At 35.9% G+C, this 20,767-nt stretch overlaps 1 non-coding gene across 1 annotated transcript; it reads left to right on the top strand.

The window, feature by feature from the left end:
* The first annotated feature begins 11,825 nt into the window (after window positions 1-11,825).
* LOC139874000 (small nucleolar RNA R71) lies at window positions 11,826-11,932 on the top strand. The gene has a single exon (XR_011767706.1). It is a non-coding gene; the product is annotated as a small nucleolar RNA R71 (small nucleolar RNA).
* The last annotated feature ends 8,835 nt before the right edge of the window (window positions 11,933-20,767 follow it).

Consider the following 20,767-nt stretch of genomic DNA (forward strand, 5'->3'; position numbering starts at 1 on the left):
GGGAACAGACACCCTAATTGACGCGAATCCTAAAGATAGATCTATTGGGCCTAACAAACCCCATCCAAAGTACCGGATGCTTTAGTACTTCGAAATTTATATCATATCCGAAGGGTGTCCCGGAATGATGGGGATATTCTTATATATGCATCTTGTTAATGTCGGTTACCAGGTGTTCACCATATGAATGATTTTTATCTCTATGTATGGGATGTGTATTGAAATATGAAATCTTGTGGTCTATTGTTACGATTTGATATATATAGGTTAAACCTATAACTCACCAACATTTTTGTTGACGTTTAAAGCATGTTTATTCTCAGGTGAATATTAAGAGCTTCCGCTGTTGCATACTAAAATAAGGACAAGATTTGGAGTCCATGTTTGTATGATATTGTGTAAAAACTGCATTCAAGAAACTGATTTCGATGTAACATATTTGTATTGTAAACCATTATGTAATGGTCGTGTGTAAACAGGATATTTTAGATTATCATTATTTGATAATCTACGTAAAGCTTTTTAAACCTTTATTTATGAAATAAAGGTTATGGTTTGTTTTAAAAATGAATGCAGTCTTTGACAAACGTCTCATATAGAGGTCAAAACCTCGCAACGAAATCAATTAATATGGAACGTTTTTAATCAATAAGAACGGGACATTTCAGTTGGTATCAGAGCGTTGGTCTTAGAGAACCAGAATTTTGCATTAGTGAGTCTTATCGAGTTTGTTAGGATGCATTAGTGAGTCTGGACTTCGACCGTGTTTACTTGAAAAATGATTGCTTAACAAATTTTGTTGGAAACTATATATTTTTAACATGTGAATATTATGTGATATATTAATCTCTTAACGCGTTTGATATTATGTGATAGATGTCTACCTTTAGAACAAGTCCCATTGACTCACCTAATAATAATGAAGAGTCAAATGTAAATTGGAATGATTCGTGGACTGATTCACAAGTTCCCGAAGAGGAACCGGAAGAAGAGTCGGAACCGGAAGAAGAATCGGAACCGGAAGAAGAATCGGAACCGGATGAAGAAATAGAACCGGTAGGGGAAATAATAAAACGGTTAAGTAAAAGAAAATCCTCAACCAACCGACCAAGGTTAATTATGGTCAATGGTGTTTCCGCCAAGGAAGCAAAATATTGGGAGGATTACCAATTCTCCGATGAATCGGATTCCGACGAGAATTCCAATGATGTTATAGAAATTACCCCAACTGAATTTAAAAAGGCAAAAGAAAATAATAAGGGAAAGGGCATAAAAATAGAGAAATCTAATTCCAACCCTGATGAACTTTATATGTATCGTCAACGCCCGAAGTCCTTAAGTTGTAACAATGACCCGGGAACCTCTAAACCACCAGGTTTTTCTAAACCAATGTGGACAACGACGGCTCGTATTAGGGGAACATCATATATCCCTAGAAACTTGGCAAAACGAACCAAAACCGAAGAAGAAGAAACGAGCGAGTCAGAATAAGATAGTTGTATTCGTGTGGTGTAATATATGTAATATAGTGTTCTTATGCTTTATGATATATGTAAAAATTGCTTGTATTAATAAGTATTTTTTTATGAATCTAACTCTTGTCTATTTTACAGTTTAAAAACACAAAATGAATAGACAACCCAATATTTTAAGAGACCTACCCGGAGACATGATTGATGAAATCTTGTCTAGAGTCGGCCAGAATTCTTCGGCACAACTATTTAAGGCGAGATCAGTTTGTAAGACATTCGAAGAACGTTCCAAGAATGTCTTGGTTTATAAGAGACTTTCGTTTGAAAGATGGGGGATATCACATTGGGAAACCAATAAGTTACGATGTGTTTACTTTGACGCATATATTGCGGGGAACCCAAATGCTATTTTACGCAATGGGTTAAGAAATTATTTTGACTCAATATATCCGAATATTGGACTTCGTGATTTAGAAAAAGCGGCTAACATGCAACATAAAGAAGCATGTTATGCTTACGGATTAGTAATGTTCGCTTCTCACCAAAGTGAGAACAAGAACATCGGGCTACAACTATTAAACAAAACGTTCCCACAAGTGATGGAGTCGGTAATTGGGGTAAGAAATGAGGTTTTTAGATTGTTACGGGACTGTTGGACATTACGTAACCCTCGTCCCTTTGACGACGTTACAACACGCTGTCTTATCAATGGCCATAACGGTTATGTTCCACAAGACCAAGGATGGGAAGTAATCCTAGTAAAACCAGAATGCATGACTTGTTTCTGGACGTATGAATTACGAGTCTTTATTGCCTTTGCTGAACGACTTGTGTACTAGCTAGAATTATCTTCACAACCATCTTGTATCAAATTTATTGTGTGCTATATTTCATGCTATATGTAAGATAAGCGGTATTGTAAGTTTGTAAAATATTGTGTAAAAGTTTGAACGCGAAATATTATTATAATCAGTTTTTCATATAGAATTGTAGTAGTTGAATTGTATATTAGCTACTAAGTATGAACTTAACGGGTAGGTACTACCCGAATTTAAATTTATAAAACGCTAATATGAAGAAAAAGCTTTTATAAATGAGTTCATATTATGCTACGAAATACTATTAACTACTCTTAATATTCTGTATGATTAACTTGTTCCATTTGACTATTTTGAAGGAAATGGCACCGACTACTCGACACACCGTGAATATGAATGAAGAGGAATTCCGTACTTTTCTAGCTTCAAACATAGCCGCAGTACAGGCTGCGCTACATACCAACAATAACCTTGGATCTAGCAGTACAGGAAATCGTGTAGGATGCACCTACAAAGAATTCACTGCCTGCAAACCTTTGGAATTTGATGGAACCGAAGGACCGATCGGATTGAAACGGTGGACCGAGAAGGTCGAATCGGTGTTTGCCATAAGTAAGTGTACTGAAGAGGACAAAGTAAAGTACGCTACGCATACCTTCACAGGTTCTGCGTTAACATGGTGGAATACCTATCTAGAGCAAGTGGGACAAGACGATGCGTACGCACTACCGTGGTCAGCATTCAAGCACTTGATGAACGAGAAGTACCGTCCCAGAACCGAGGTCAATAAGCTTAAGACAGAACTTAGAGGGTTACGAACCCAAGGATTTGATATTACCACGTACGAAAGACGATTCACAGAATTGTGCCTATTGTGTCCGGGAGCATTCAAAGATGAGGAGGAGAAGATCGACGCGTTTGTGAAAGGATTACCGGAAAGAATCCAAGAAGATATAAGTTCACACGAGCCCGCCTCCATACAACAGGCATGTAGAATGGCTCACAAACTCGTGAACCAAATTGAAGAAAGAATTAAAGAACAGACTGCTGAAGAGGCCAATGTGAAGCAAGTCAAAAGAAAGTGGGAGGAAAACGGTGATAAGAATCACCAATACAACAACAACAGCAATTACAACAATAATCGCAACAATTATCCCAACAATCGCAACATCAATCGCAACTACAACAAACGGCCCAACAACAACAACAACAACAACAACAGCAACTACAACAATCATCCCAACAACAATAATAACCGCAACAACAACAACAATCAGAAGCAGCTATGCCAAAGGTGTGAAAAGAATCACTCGGGGTTCTGCACCAAATTTTGCAACAAGTGTAAAAGAAATGGTCATAGCGCGGCGAAGTGTGAGGTCTACGGACCAGGGGTTAATAGAACGAAAGGAACAAATGGTGTCGGAACGAGTAATGGCGGAGTAAGTAGTGTCGGAGCAAGTTATGCCAATGTAGTTTGTTATAAATGTGGAAAACCGGGTCACATTATTAGAAATTGCCCGAACCAGGAGAACACGAATGGACAAGGCCGTGGAAGAGTTTTCAATATTAATGCGGCAGAGGCACAGGAAGACCCGGAGCTTGTTACGGGTACGTTTCTTATTGACAATAAATCTGCTTACGTTTTATTTGATTCGGGTGCGGATAGAAGCTATATGAGTAGAGATTTTTGTGCTAAATTAAGTTGTCCATTGACGCCTTTGGATAGTAAATTTTTACTCGAATTAGCAAATGGTAAATTAATTTCAGCAGATAATATATGTCGGAATCGAGAAATTAAACTGGTTAGCGAAACATTTAAGATTGATTTGATACCAGTAGAGTTAGGGAGTTTTGATGTGATAATCGGTATGAACTGGTTGAAAGAAGTGAAAGCAGAGATCGTTTGTTACAAAAATGCAATTCGCATTATACGAGAAAAAGGAAAACCCTTAATGGTGTACGGAGAAAAGGGCAACACGAAGCTACATCTTATTAGTAATTTGAAGGCACAAAAACTAATAAGAAAAGGTTGCTATGCTGTTCTAGCACACGTCGAGAATGTACAAACTGAAGAAAAGAGCATCAATGATGTTCCCATTGCAAAAGAATTTCCCGATGTATTTCCGAAAAATTACCGGGATTACCCCCACATCGATCCGTTGAATTTCAAATAGGTCTTGTACCAGGAGCTGCACCAATAGCTCGTGCTCCTTACAGACTCGCACCCAGCGAGATGAAAGAACTGCAAAGTCAATTACAAGAACTTTTAGAGCGTGGTTTCATTCGACCAAGCACATCACCGTGGGGAGCTCCTGTTTTGTTTGTCAAGAAGAAAGATGGTACATTCAGGTTGTGTATCGACTACCGAGAGTTGAACAAACTTACCATCAAGAACCGCTACCCACTACCGAGAATCGACGACTTATTTGATCAACTACAAGGCTCGTCTGTTTATTCAAAGATTGACTTACGTTCCGGGTATCATCAAATGCGGGTGAAAGAAGATGATATTCCAAAGACTGCTTTCAGAACACGTTACGGTCATTACGAGTTTATGGTCATGCCATTTGGTTTAACTAATGCACCAGCTGTGTTCATGGACCTTATGAACCGAGTGTGTGGACCATACCTTGACAAGTTTGTCATTGTTTTCATTGATGACATACTTATTTACTCAAAGAATGACCAAGAACACGGTGAACATTTGAGAAAGGTGTTAGAAGTATTGAGGAAGGAAGAATTGTACGCTAAGTTTTCAAAGTGTGCATTTTGGTTGGAAGAAGTTCAATTCCTCGGTCACATAGTGAACAAAGAAGGTATTAAGGTGGATCCGGCAAAGATAGAAACTGTTGAAAAGTGGGAAACCCCGAAAACTCCGAAACACATACGCCAGTTTTTAGGACTAGCTGGTTACTACAGAAGGTTCATCCAAGACTTTTCCAGAATAGCAAAACCCTTGACTGCATTAACGCATAAAGGGAAGAAATTTGAATGGAATGATGAACAAGAGAAAGCGTTTCAGTTATTGAAGAAAAAGCTAACTACGGCACCTATATTGTCATTGCCTGAAGGGAATGATGATTTTGTAATTTATTGTGATGCATCAAAGCAAGGTCTCGGTTGTGTATTAATGCAACGAACGAAGGTGATTGCTTATGCGTCTAGACAATTGAAGATTCACGAACAAAATTATACGACGCATGATTTGGAATTAGGCGCGGTTGTTTTTGCATTAAAGACTTGGAGGCACTACTTATATGGGGTCAAAAGTATTATATATACCGACCACAAAAGTCTTCAACACATATTTAATCAGAAACAACTGAATATGAGGCAGCGTAGGTGGATTGAATTATTGAATGATTACGACTTTGAGATTCGTTACCACCCGGGGAAGGCAAATGTGGTAGCCGATGCCTTGAGCAGGAAGGACAGAGAACCCATTCGAGTAAAATCTATGAATATAATGATTCATAATAACCTTACTATTCAAATAAAGGAGGCGCAACAAGGAGTTTTAAAAGAGGGAAATTTAAAGGATGAAATACCCAAAGGATCGGAGAAGCATCTTAATATTCGGGAAGACGGAACCCGGTATAGGGCTGAAAGGATTTGGGTACCAAAATTTGGAGATATGAGAGAAATGGTACTTAGAGAAGCTCATAAAACCAGATACTCAATACATCCTGGAACGGGGAAGATGTACAAGGATCTCAAGAAACATTTTTGGTGGCCGGGTATGAAAGCCGATGTTGCTAAATACGTAGGAGAATGTTTGACGTGTTCTAAGGTCAAAGCTGAGCATCAGAAACCATCAGGTCTACTTCAACAACCCGAAATCCCGGAATGGAAATGGGAAAACATTACCATGGATTTCATCACTAAATTGCCAAGGACTGCAAGTGGTTTTGATACTATTTGGGTAATAGTTGATCGTCTCACCAAATCAGCACACTTCCTGCCAATAAGAGAAGATGACAAGATGGAGAAGTTAGCACGACTGTATTTGAAGGAAGTCATCTCCAGACATGGAATACCAATCTCTATTATCTCTGATAGGGATGGCAGATTTATTTCAAGATTCTGGCAGACATTACAGCAAGCATTAGGAACTCGTCTAGACATGAGTACTGCCTATCATCCACAAACTGATGGGCAGAGCGAAAGGACGATACAAACGCTTGAAGACATGCTACAAGCATGTGTTATTGATTTCGAAAACAGTTGGGATCGACATCTACCGTTAGCAGAATTTTCCTACAACAACAGCTACCATTCAAGCATTGAGATGGCGCCGTTTGAAGCACTTTATGGTAGAAAGTGCAGGTCTCCGATTTGTTGGAGTGAAGTGGGGGATAGACAGATTACGGGTCCGGAGATTATACAAGAAACTACCGAGAAGATCATCCAAATTCAACAACGGTTGAAAACCGCCCAAAGTCGACAAAAGAGCTACGCTGACATTAAAAGAAAAGATATAGAATTTGAAATTGGAGAGATGGTCATGCTTAAAGTTGCACCTTGGAAAGGCGTTGTTCGATTTGGTAAACGAGGGAAATTAAATCCAAGGTATATTGGACCATTCAAGATTATTGATCGTGTCGGACCAGTAGCTTACCGACTAGAGTTACCTCAACAACTCGCGGCTGTACATAACACTTTCCACGTCTCGAATTTAAAGAAATGTTTTGCTAAAGAAGATCTCACTATTCCGTTAGATGAAATCCAAATCAACGAAAAACTTCAATTCATCGAAGAACCCGTCGAAATAATGGATCGTGAGGTTAAAAGACTTAAGCAAAACAAGATACCAATTGTTAAGGTTCGATGGAATGCTCGTAGAGGACCCGAGTTCACCTGGGAGCGTGAAGATCAGATGAAGAAGAAATACCCGCATCTATTTCCAGAAGATTCGTCAACACCTTCAACAGCTTAAAATTTCAGGACGAAATTTATTTAACGGGTAGGTACTGTAGTGACCCGAACTTTTCCATGTTTATATATATTAATTGAGATTGATATTTACATGATTAAATGTTTCCAACATGTTAAGCAATCAAACTTGTTAAGACTTGATTAATTGAAATATGTTTCATATAGACAATTGACCACCCAAGTTGACCGGTGATTCACGAACGTTAAAACTTGTAAAAACTATATGATGACATATAATGGATATATATATAGTTAACATGATACTATGATAAGTAAACATATCATTAAGTATATTAACAATGAACTACATATGTAAAAACAAGACTACTAACTTAATGATTTTTAAACGAGACATATATGTAACGATTATCGTTGTAAAGACATTTAATGTATATATATATATATATCATATTAAGAGATATTAATACATGATAATATCATGATAATATAATAATTTAAAATCTCATTTGATATTATAAACATTGGGTTAACAACATTTAACAAGATCGTTAACCTAAAGGTTTCAAAACAACACTTACATGTAACGACTAACGATGACTTAACGACTCAGTTAAAATGTATATACATGTAGTGTTTTAATATGTATTTATACACTTTTGAAAGACTTCAATACACTTATCAAAATACTTCTACTTAGCAAAAATGCTTACAATTACATCCTCGTTCAGTTTCATCAATAATTCTACTCGTATGCACCCGTATTCGTACTCGTACAATACACAGCTTTTAGATGTATGTACTATTGGTATATACACTCCAATGATCAGCTCTTAGCAGCCCATGTGAGTCACCTAACACATGTGGGAACCATCATTTGGCAACTAGCATGAAATATCTCATAAAATTACAAAAATATGAGTAATCATTCATGACTTATTTACATGAAAACAAAATTACATATCCTTTATATCTAATCCATACACCAACGACCAAAAACACCTACAAACACTTTCATTCTTCAATTTTCTTCATCTAATTGATCTCTCTCAAGTTCTATCTTCAAGTTCCAAGTGTTCTTCATAAATTCCAAAAGTTCTAGTTTCATAAAATCAAGAATACTTTCAAGTTTGCTAGCTCACTTCCAATCTTGTAAGGTGATCATCCAACCTCAAGAAATCTTTGTTTCTTACAGTAGGTTATCATTCTAATACAAGGTAATAATCATATTCAAACTTTGGTTCAATTTCTATAACTATAACAATCTTATTTCAAGTGATGATCTTACTTGAACTTGTTTTCGTGTCATGATTCTGCTTCAAGAACTTCGAGCCATCCAAGGATCCATTGAAGCTAGATCCATTTTTCTCTTTTCCAGTAGGTTTATCCAAGGAACTTAAGGTAGTAATGATGTTCATAACATCATTCGATTCATACATATAAAGCTATCTTATTCGAAGGTTTAAACTTGTAATCACTAGAACATAGTTTAGTTAATTCTAAACTTGTTCGCAAACATAAGTTAATCCTTCTAACTTGACTTTTAAAATCAACTAAACACATGTTCTATATCTATATGATATGCTAACTTAATGATTTAAAACCTGGAAACACGAAAAACACCGTAAAACCGGATTTACGCCGTCGTAGTAACACCGCGGGCTGTTTTGGGTTAGTTAATTAAAAACTATGATAAACTTTGATTTAAAAGTTGTTATTTTGAGAAAATGATTTTTATTATGAACACGAAACTATATCCAAAAATTATGGTTAAACTCAAAGTGGAAGTATGTTTTCTAAAATGGTCATCTAGACGTCGTTCTTTCGACTGAAATGACTACCTTTACAAAAACGACTTGTAACTTATTTTTCCGACTATAAACCTATACTTTTTCTGTTTAGATTCATAAAATAGAGTTCAATATGAAACCATAGCAATTTGATTCACTCAAAACGGATTTAAAATGAAGAAGTTATGGGTAAAACAAGATTGGATAATTTTTCTCATTTTAGCTACGTGAAAATTGGTAACAAATCTATTCCAACCATAACTTAATCAACTTGTATTGTATATTATGTAATCTTGAGATACCATAGACACGTATACAATGTTTCGACCTATCATGTCGACACATCTATATATATTTCGGAACAACCATAGACACTCTATATGTGAATGTTGGAGTTAGCTATACAGGGTTGAGGTTGATTCCAAAATATATATAGTTTGAGTTGTGATCAATACTGAGATACGTATACACTGGGTCGTGGATTGATTCAAGATAATATTTATCGATTTATTTCTGTACATCTAATTGTGGACAACTAGTTGTAGGTTACTAACGAGGACAGCTGACTTAATAAACTTAAAACATCAAAATATATTAAAAGTGTTGTAAATATATTTTGAACATACTTTGATATATATGTATATATTGTTATAGGTTCGTGAATTAACCAGTGGCCAAGTCTTACTTCCCGACGAAGTAAAAATCTGTGAAAGTGAGTTATAGTCCCACTTTTAAAATCTAATATTTTTGGGATGAGAATACATGCAGGTTTTATAAATGATTTACAAAATAGACACAAGTACGTGAAACTACATTCTATGGTTGAATTATCGAAATCGAATATGCCCCTTTTTATTAAGTCTGGTAATCTATGAATTAGGGAACAGACACCCTAATTGACGCGAATCCTAAAGATAGATCTATTGGGCCTAATAAACCCCATCCAAAGTACCGGATGCTTTAGTACTTCGAAATTTATATCATATCCGAAGGGTGTCCCGGAATGATGGGGATATTCTTATATATGCATCTTGTTAATGTCGGTTACCAGGTGTTCACCATATGAATGATTTTTATCTCTATGTATGGGATGTGTATTGAAATATGAAATCTTGTGGTCTATTGTTACGATTTGATATATATAGGTTAAACCTATAACTCACCAACATTTTTGTTGACGTTTAAAGCATGTTTATTCTCAGGTGAATATTAAGAGCTTCCGCTGTTGCATACTAAAATAAGGACAAGATTTAGAGTCCATGTTTGTATGATATTGTGTAAAAACTGCATTCAAGAAACTGATTTCGATGTAACATATTTGTATTGTAAACCATTATGTAATGGTCGTGTGTAAACAGGATATTTTAGATTATCATTATTTGATAATCTACGTAAAGCTTTTTAAACCTTTATTTATGAAATAAAGGTTATGGTTTGTTTTAAAAATGAATGCAGTCTTTGAAAAACGTCTCATATAGAGGTCAAAACCTCGCAACGAAATCAATTAATATGGAACGTTTTTAATCAATAAGAACGGGACATTTCAATCGGCAAGTTGGATTGTCATTTTGGTTGGTGACAAGTCACCTAACTCTAATCTCTTGTAGAGAGAGTAGGGGATTAGGTTGATACTTGCTACTAAATCTGCTAGCGCATGAATGGTTTCAGATTGGTAGATTGAACACGGAAAAATGAATCGGCCCGTATCTCCTAGCTTCGATGGTAGAGAGTTCCTGAGTAATGAAGAGCATTCTTTACTCAGTGGAATTTGGTTAGAGTCTGGTATCATATCCTTTATAGAGAGAAGCCTTCGGATGTATCTCTTCTGGTTGGGGACTTTGGACATAGTGTCCAGGAATCTTCCATCAAGTTTGAAGGAATCAAGCTTGGATGGTTCTTCTTGTAGCCTTCCAGGATAGGGTACACGAACTGGAGTTTCCGGTGTCAACTTCTGAGTATATGTTGATTTGTTCTTAAGCCTGGCTGACCTTCTCCGTGGTTCTTCCTCTGGGATTACGGAATCCATTTGTTTTGCTTCTTCTATATGGAGATTTTGGATAGTATTACTTGGCAATCTTCCATGCGGTCGGGTTTCAAGGCGTTGTGATAACTGTCCGAGCTGCTTTTCCAAGCTTTTGAGCAGAGCCAATTGGTTTCTCATTAGTATCTCCGTCTGATCTTGCCTGGTTGCAGTTCTCTGATTTAGCTGTTGTTGTCCTTGAATGAACTGAGTCAACTGATCATCAGCTCCGAGAGTGGGGTTAGTTGCTTTCGTAATCTGGGTGGTAGGGAAATTTTCCTCAACTTGGGTACCAGTGAGTGGAAGTGGTTGATCGTAGGTCAATTGAGATTGTTGGGCTGGGTAAGGTGGATAGCGATAGCGAAAAGGTTGATTGCTTCGCTGAAATTGATTAACCCTAGGTTGTTGATTGAATCCGGGATTTGGTGGACGAGCTGGGTATTGAATGTAACAGACCAAACCGTCGGGGTTTTCGTACTCAACTTGATATTCTTCAGTGGGTTGCGGGTTGGTACAATTTACACAAGCCTGAGCTTGGTTGACCTGTTGCGGCTGCGTCTTCAATTCTCCGAGTTGTTTAGCAAGAGATTCCTTCTTATCTGTGAGGGATTTGATGGCCTCTGTTTGATTGTTGAGTGCAGAGAGTGGGGCAGATGATGAAGTTGTTTCACCACTGTTCCAGTCATGATGATGCATTGTCATGTTCTCGAGCAACTCTCATGCTTCGTCTGCGGTTTGGTTCATCAGCTTCCCTTGAGCTGCTGCATCGATCGTCGTCCTATGATTTACCGTAAGACCATTGTAGAAGGTACAGATTTGGGCTGACCGTTCTAGCTGGTGATTAGGGCATTTCTTCAGCAGGGTTTTGAATCGCTCCCATGCAGTGTAAAGAGATTCATCATAACTTTGTTTGAAGTTAATGATGTCATTTTTCAGCTTGGTTTGTTTAGAAGGAGGGAAATATTTGGTTAGGAATTTAGTAGCCATCTCCATCCATGACGTGATGGAATCTTTTTCCAGTCATTCGAACTAGGTTTAAGCATGATGAGTGAGAGAATAGGGGAACAAGTATAGCCGGACTATATCTTGTCCTATCCCTGGCGGCTTGTAGGAGTTCGAAATAGATATAAATTTATCAAGGTGAGAATTAGGATCATCATTCGGTAATCCATGAAACTGACAGCGGTTTTGAATGAGCTGGATGATGTGATATTTTAACTCGAACGAGTGTCCTTGAATCTCTGGAAATCTGATCGGTCCTCCTCGACCTTCAATCGAGGGTTTAGTGTTTTCTGCTAAAGTAACGCGTAATGCCATTCGATTTCTGATTCGTGCTTCCTTGCGTGCTTTAGAGATTATGGCGTCTGGATCAGGTACGAATAATAACGACCCTGGTCTAGATCGGGTTTGGGTCATACACTGGGTATGCCTCTTTTTGTTGTTTTAATTTTTATACAGATAAACTGAGTTCCTAATTTAATCTAAGGTAAGCTAATCTAAAGTAATCTAAGGTATTCTAATTATAGTCTAAGGTAGTCTTATTCTAGGCTAATGTATTCTAATTATCCTAATTATAGATATGTTTTTTGTTCTTGCTACTGATTCCCTGGTATTTCGATAACAGAGCTTCGCACGAACTATTCAACAAACCAAGTGGTCAGGCCGACTACGGAGAGGCAGGATCCTTTTGGTTCCAATATAATTAGAGACTGTTCGGAAAATCCAAAAACCAAGTCCGTATATAATTGTCTTTCTTAGACACCACTTAAATATTTGTGAATGAGTTTGATAGAGAGCAGTATTGTCTGATACCAGTTCCCTGGCAGCGCCGCCAAAAACTTGTCTCCCTCTTGATATGATCGAAACGGACGGTTATTTCGCGCGATGTCTCTAGGTCGTGGCGCGTCAGGGCTGACCACCAAGAGGGGGGACACTTGTTTTAAATTTATATTTAGCGGGGCCTAAATCGTACTACTCCTTATTATGAGTAAGGGAAGTATGACCTAGAGTCGTATTTTTAAGATATCAGTAGAATCGAACCTATATCTAAATCTTAAGATAATTATAAGTGCAGGAGTAGTTGGTGATTACCTAATTTTGGGTTTTCTAGATTAAAGTAAAGTAAATACGATAAAATTTGTAATTCAGGTAAGGCTAAAACAAGTGCATGCTATGATTTCATCAGTTAATTTGCCTGGTATTATGGAATGCTGGCTCATGGATAGGCAGTGACCCTGTATTTACTACACTAGTCCTAAACGCCCCTGTCATAAGACATGTCACTGGGTAATGCGCTAGGCTTGAAGATTCTGAATAGACAGCAACGTCCCTTACCCCCGACGCCCGTGCAGTCTGACTACAGGCATACACGTTCAGACGGTTCATCCAATTGAGCGACTCGGTTGGGTGAAGTATTAACATTCCAAAATGGTCTAAACTTTCTTAAGCATAATAGAATACATGGTTTTCCATATCCGAGAGACTTTATGGGTCGCAATGCTTTCGTTAATGATTGGTTTAGAAGATAGTTAGGCCCTTAAAAGAGTTAAACCATAAAGAACACCATGGCCAAGTCAAGCAGACTTCCATGAAATGTTCGGTTATCCTAACGGTCCAATCCTTTATGTGTTCGAACAAATAATTCCTTAATTAACTAAGAATCCCTCAAGAAGGGTGCAATGCTTGAGACCGTGTTATGGTGAAGTGTACTAGTCAACACTAACCATGTTCCATGGCCTTACTTAGCAGAGGTACAGCTTACAACAACTGTGGTGCTTCAGCGTGCACGTACGAAGTTTATATGCTTGGTGACTACACTAGTGATAATGCTAAAAACGAACATATATTTCATAGCATTATTCCTCAAGAAAGACAAGCTTTTAGTTGCAATTGTTCTATTTACAAGTGATATTCGTTTAAATAATAAAAGGTGAAGACAAAAGATAGATTCGACGAATTGAAGACGCAAACGACCAAAAAGCTCAAAAGAACAAAAGACAATCAAAAAGGTTCCAATTATTGATAAGAAACGTCTCGAAATTACAGAAGTACAAGATTCAAAACGCAAAGTACAAGATATTAAATTGTACGCGAGGACGTTCGAAAATCCGGAACCGGGACTAGAGTCAACTCTTAACGCTCGACGCAACGGACTAAAAATTACAAGTTAACTATGTATATAAATATAATATAATATATAATTAATTATATTAATTATATATATATTATATATATATATTAAAAACCGTCGGCAGCAAGAAACTCCAAGGGTATGAGCTGTAAATACATCTCCGCGACTCGCGGAGTTTTAAGGGCATTTTGCCGCGAGTCGCGGAGCCCCAATTTTCAACTCTGGCTATAAAGCCAACCGAATTCTGATCAAATTTCATATCTTATTTCATCTCTCTCTCAATATATACGTAATATATATATATAATTTATATTTTAATTTTAATTTTAAATCCTAATAATAAGGGTATGTTAGCGAATGTTGTAAGGGTGTAAGTCGAAATTCTGTCCGTGTAACGCTACGCTATTTTTAATCATTGTAAGTTATGTTCAACCTTTTTACATTAATGTCTCGTAGCTAAGTTATTATTATGCTTATTTAAAATGAAGTAATCATGATGTTGGGCTAATTACTAAAATTGGGTAATTGGGCTTTGTACCATAATTGGGGTTTGGACAAAAGAACGACACTTGTGGAAATTAGACTATGGGCTATTAATGGGCTTTATATTTGTTTAACTAAATGAAAGTTTGTTAATGTTAATATAAAGATTTACAATTGGGCGTCCCTATAAATTACCATATACACTCGATCGGACACGATGGGCGGGGTATTTATATGTACGAATAATCGTTCATTTAACCGGACACAGGAATGGATTAATAGCCACTAGAATAATTAAAACAGGGGTGAAATTACATTCAAGGGTAATTGGTGTAATTGTTAACAAAGTAGTAAAACCTTGGTTTACACACAGTCGATAACCTGGTGTATTCATTAAACAAAGTATTAAAACCTTGTTACAATTCGAATCCCCAATTAGTTGGAATATTTAACTTCGGGTATAATAATAATTTGACAAGGACACTTGCAATTTATATTTATGACTGATGGACTGTTATGGACAAAAACCAGACGGACATATTAAATAATCCAGGACAAAGGACAATTAACCCATGGGCATAAAACTAAAATCAACACGTCAAACATCATGATTACGGAAGTTTAAATAAGCATAATTCTTTTATTTCATATTTAATTTCCTTTATTTTATATTTAATTGCACTTCTAATTATCGCACTTTTATTTATTGTTATTTAATCGCACTTTTAATTATCGTACTATTTAATTATCGCAATTTTATTTTATCACATTTTTATTATTCGCAATTTCATTATCGTTATTTACTTTACGCTTTAATTTAAGTCTTGTATTTATTTTATATTTTACATTAGGTTTTAACTGCGACTAAAGTCTTAAAATCGACAAACCGGTCATTAAACGGTAAAAACCCCTCTTTATAATAATAATATTACTTATATATATATTTGTATTTTTATAAAAGTAAACTAATATAGCGTTGAGCTTTGTTTAAAGATTTCCCTGTGGAACGAACCGGACTTACTAAAAACTACACTACTGTACGATTAGGTACACTGCCTATAAGTGTTGTAGCAAGGTTTAAGTATATCCATTCTATAAATAAATAAATATCTTGTGTAAAATTGTATCGTATTTAATAGTATTTTCTGCTAAAATTTAATAACTATTTTATATACACCTCGCATAACATCAAGTATTTTTGGCGCCGCTGCCGGGGAAAAACTCTTAAAAGCCGGAAGCGCAACGCTAATATAAAAAAAAAAAAACAGAAAACATAAAACATAAAATAAAAAAATAAATAAAGAAAAACGCGTAAAAATCTGAAAGCTGTCAACAGAATTTCTGAACCCCGCGACTCGCGGGGTTTTCCTCATTAATCACCGCAACTCGCGGAGACCTTCTGACACACGGACAAAAACCCTAATCAAGCATTGATTACGGGTTATTTTTAATTATTATTATTATTAAAACCTAATTATTATTATTATTATTATTAGTTTTAATTTTACTTTTACTTTTTATTTATATATTTTAGTTTAAATTAGTTTTATTAAATTGTAAAATTAGTAGTTTTATTAAATAATTAATATAAAAATAATATTTTTTATAAAAATTGTACTTTTTACAACTTTTTGTATATTTTTATATTTTGTCCCTTTTTAATCGTTGTAGCGTAATATTTGTATTTTTTAGCTCATATTTAATTTTAAACTTAGTTTTTGCTATAGTTATTTTTACTCCTAGATTTTTAGGCTTTGCCGTAGAATTCCTTAAGTGCTTTTTCTTTAGACTAAGATTTAGGTGCTTTAGAATTTTGCGACGTCTTTTTAAGTTTTAGTTTCTTTTTAAGTTATTTCCATTTGGGATTTAGTTTTTCTTGTAAGCTTTAATATTTTTAGACACCTTTTACTATGTACCAATTATCATTCCAATTAGTAATTTCAATTTGCGATTATAATTTTAAGTTAGTTGTAGTAATAAGGTTAGGTTAGTTTAAGTATTTTTAAGTTGTTATAAGTTTCTTTTATTTTTCCGTCACCTTTTATTTTTCAACCATTTTTTTTTTTCTTCTCTTTTTCGACCTTTTTCGACGAACTCTTTTTCTTTCTTATTTCTCGCCATTCTAGTTTTTAGGACATAGATTTTTTTCTACTTCTTATCTAAATTTCTTAAAATTACGAAAATTTATTTTAAGTGGTTAAATTAATAGACATCAAAATTTTCTGGTTCGTAGTAATAGTTGGATTTGTACGTGGACCGGGTTATTGGAGCCAAACAGTCCTCAATTATATTGAGACCAAACGAATCCTGCCCCTCTGCTGCATCTTTTGGCTATTCGAAACGTGGGCAAAATCAGAAAAGTCTATTGATTGGATAACTTATTATAATTTTTCTTTCCTTTTTAAAACTAATAGGATATTCAGTGAATGCACCGAGCAAGACGTTCACCACCTTTTGTACGTTCACCACCTGTAACTAGATCAAGACATCGTTTAACAAATATAACCGCCGTTGATTTTTCTTTAGAATCGACATCCAGTCGACCAAGTACTTCAGTTCAAATTTCCGATAATCCAGTTTTTGAAACAAACCTCACAATTGAGAATCCGGAAAATATTCAGGAACGGTTCATAGATCCTGAACCATTAAACTTTCCTCCGGAACCACCAATCATTCAAACAGAGATTGTTGAGGAACGAACTATTAAATCAGAATCATCTATTGATACCGATTCAACAAATTCAATTATGGAGAATCTGGAACCTTTAAGTATGGAAGACCGAATGAGAGCTAAACGCACTGGCCAAGGTCACGCAATTACTCATCCAGACATTAATGCGCCAGATTATGAAATCAAAGGACAAATTCTACACATGGTGACTAATCAATGCCAATTTAGTGGTGCGCCGAAGGAAGATCCAAATGAACATCTACGTACCTTTAATAGGATCTGCACACTATTTAAAATTCGAGAAGTGGAGGATGAACAGATATATCTCATGTTATTTCCCTGGACTTTAAAGGGAGAAGCCAAAGATTGGTTGGAATCGTTACCTGAAGGGGCGATTGATACATGGGACGTTTTAATTGATAAATTTCTTAAACAATTCTTTCCTGCATCTAAAGCCGTAAGACTTCAAGCAGAAATTGTTACGTTCACACAGAAGCCAAATGAAACTCTATATGAGGCGTGGACAAGATATGGAAAGTTGTTAAGAGGATGTCCGCAACATGGTTTAGACACCTGTCAAATAGTACAAATATTCTACCAAGGATGCGACATCACTACAAGGAAAGATATAGATATAGCAGCTGGTGGTTCTATTATGAAGAAAACCGAAACTGATGCTTACAAAATTATTGATAATACTGCTTCCCACTCACATGAGTGGCATCAAGAAAAAGATATCATTAGATCATCTAAAGCAGCTAGAGCCGATTCTAGCCATGACTTAGATTCCATTTCGGCAAAGATAGATGCTTTCGAGAGACGAATGGAAAAGATGACTAAAGATGTTCATGCTATACGAATTAGTTGTGAGCAGTGTGGAGGACCACATTTGACAAAAGATTGTCTCAGTATTGAATTAACAATGGAACAAAGAGAGAATATTTCATACATAAACCAAAGGCCTGGAAATAATTATCAGAATAATTATCAACCGCCAAGACCGATTTACAATCAAAACCAGAATTATAACCGAAATATTCCATACAACAACCAACAAGGTCTTAGCAATCAACAAGTATCCAATAATACTTACAATCAGCAAAGACCTAATTTTCAAAACAAACCACCACAACAAACCGATGATAAAAAGCCGAATTTAGAAGATATGATGACGAAGCTAGTTGAAACTCAAACACAGTTTTTCACATCTCAAAAACAAACTAATGAACAAAATGCTCAAGCATTTAGAAATCAACAAGCTTCTATTCAAAATCTGGAACAAGAAGTAAGTAACCTAGCAAGGTTAATAGGTGAAAGAAAACCGGGAAGTTTACCAAGCGATACAAATGATGAAACAGCTAAAGCCATTACCACAAGAAGTGGTACAACACTTAAACCACCTGAAATACCTGTAACTTCTGATGAAACTATTCCTACTCCACAAGAACCACAACCTGATCAAGATAAGGAAAAAGAACCGGTAGTTGAAAAGGTTAATGAAGATAACACAGTTAAGGATAAACCTTATGTTAAACCATACCAACCACCACTTCCTTATCCGAGTAAAATGAAGAAAGAAAAACTTGAAGCCGAGCAATCCAAATTCTTGGATATGTTTAAACAGATAAATGTAAATCTTCCTTTCATTGATGTGATTTCAGGAATGCCAAGATATGCTAAATTCTTGAAAGATCTAATCTCAAATAGAAAAAAAATGGAAGAACTCTCGGCTGTTACTATGAATGCTAATTGTTCAGCAGTGCTGTTGAATAAGATACCAGAAAAATTATCTGATCCAGGAAGTTTCACAATTCCATGTTTTCTGGGTAGTCTTAGTTCAATAGAAGCATTGGCAGACTTAGGTGCTAGTATAAATCTAATGCCGTATTCACTATACGCTAAACTAGACCTTGGAGAACTGAAACCAACAAGAATAAGTATACAACTAGCCGATAGATCAATAAAATATCCTAGAGGGATAATGGAGAACATGCTAGTTAAAGTTGGTACTTTAGTATTTCCAGTAGATTTTGTTGTTTTGGACATGGAAGAAGATTCTCAAGTTCCTCTCATATTAGGAAGACCATTCTTAAACACGGCTAAAGCAATGATAGACGTATTCGGTAAGAAACTGACCCTAAGTATAGAGGATGAGAGTGTTACCTTTTCAGTTGATAGAGCAATGCAACAACCACAATCTGCAGATGATACATGTTATTATATTCAAACTATAGATGCACATGCAGAACTATTAGAAGAATTTCCAGAATTACAAGGAACAGGAGAATGTTCTTTAGGAGAAGGTAATGAACCAATTGATGAAGCTGAAATGTTAGCTACACTTATAGCTAATGGATATGAACCAACAACAGAAGAAATTCAAATGCTAAAAGAAGAAGACAGATATCGATATAAATCATCGATAGAAGAACCTCCGAAATTAGAGTTAAAGCCACTTCCAAACCATTTGGAATACGCTTATTTACATGGTGAATCTGAATTACCTGTAATAATATCGTCTTCTCTTACTGAAAATGAGAAATCACAACTCATTTCTGTGTTGAAAGCTCATAAACCAGCCATTGCATGGAAGATTCATGATATTAAAGGAATAAGTCCTTCGTATTGCACACATAAAATCCTTATGGAAGAAGGTCATAAAACGTATGTGCAACGCCAACGAAGACTAAATCCTAATATGCAAGATGTAGTTAAGAAAGAGATTATTAAACTGCTAGATGCAGGTTTGATATATCCAATTTCTGATAGTCCATGGGTAAGCCCAGTTCAATGCGTACCTAAGAAGGGTGGTATGACTGTCATTATAAATGAGAAAAATGAGCTTATTCCTACTAGGACTGTAACAGGATGGCGTGTATGTATTGATTATAGAAAATTAAATGACGCCACCAGAAAAGATCACTTTCCCTTACCTTTCATAGATCAAATGTTGGAAAGATTAGCCGGAAATAGTTACTATTGTTTTCTAGATGGATTTTCCGGATATTTTCAAATTCCAATAGCACCCGAAGATCAAGAGAAAACCACATTCACGTGCCCTTATGGTACTTTTGCTTACAAAAGAATGCCATTTGGACTTTGTAACGCCCCTGCAACCTTTCAAAGGTGTATGATGGCGATTTTTCATGACATGATAGAAGAATGCATGGAAGTATTCATGGATGACTTTTCAGTCTTCGGTGATACATTTAAATCATGTCTAGTTAATCTGGAACGAATGCTAATTAGATGCGAAAAATCAAATCTAGTACTTAATTGGGAAAAATGCCATTTCATGGTTAAAGAAGGCATCGTTCTTGGACATAAAATTTCAAAAGAAGGAATTGAAGTGGATAGAGCTAAAGTAGATGTAATTGCTAAACTTCCACATCCCACAAATGTTAGAGGAGTTAGGAGTTTTCTAGGGCATGCCGGTTTTTACCGACGTTTCATAAAAGATTTTTCTAAAATTGTCACTCCTATGAATAAA

The sequence above is a fragment of the Rutidosis leptorrhynchoides genome, chromosome 10, assembly GCF_046630445.1.
Source record: "Rutidosis leptorrhynchoides isolate AG116_Rl617_1_P2 chromosome 10, CSIRO_AGI_Rlap_v1, whole genome shotgun sequence".
Taxonomy (NCBI): domain Eukaryota; kingdom Viridiplantae; phylum Streptophyta; class Magnoliopsida; order Asterales; family Asteraceae; genus Rutidosis; species Rutidosis leptorrhynchoides.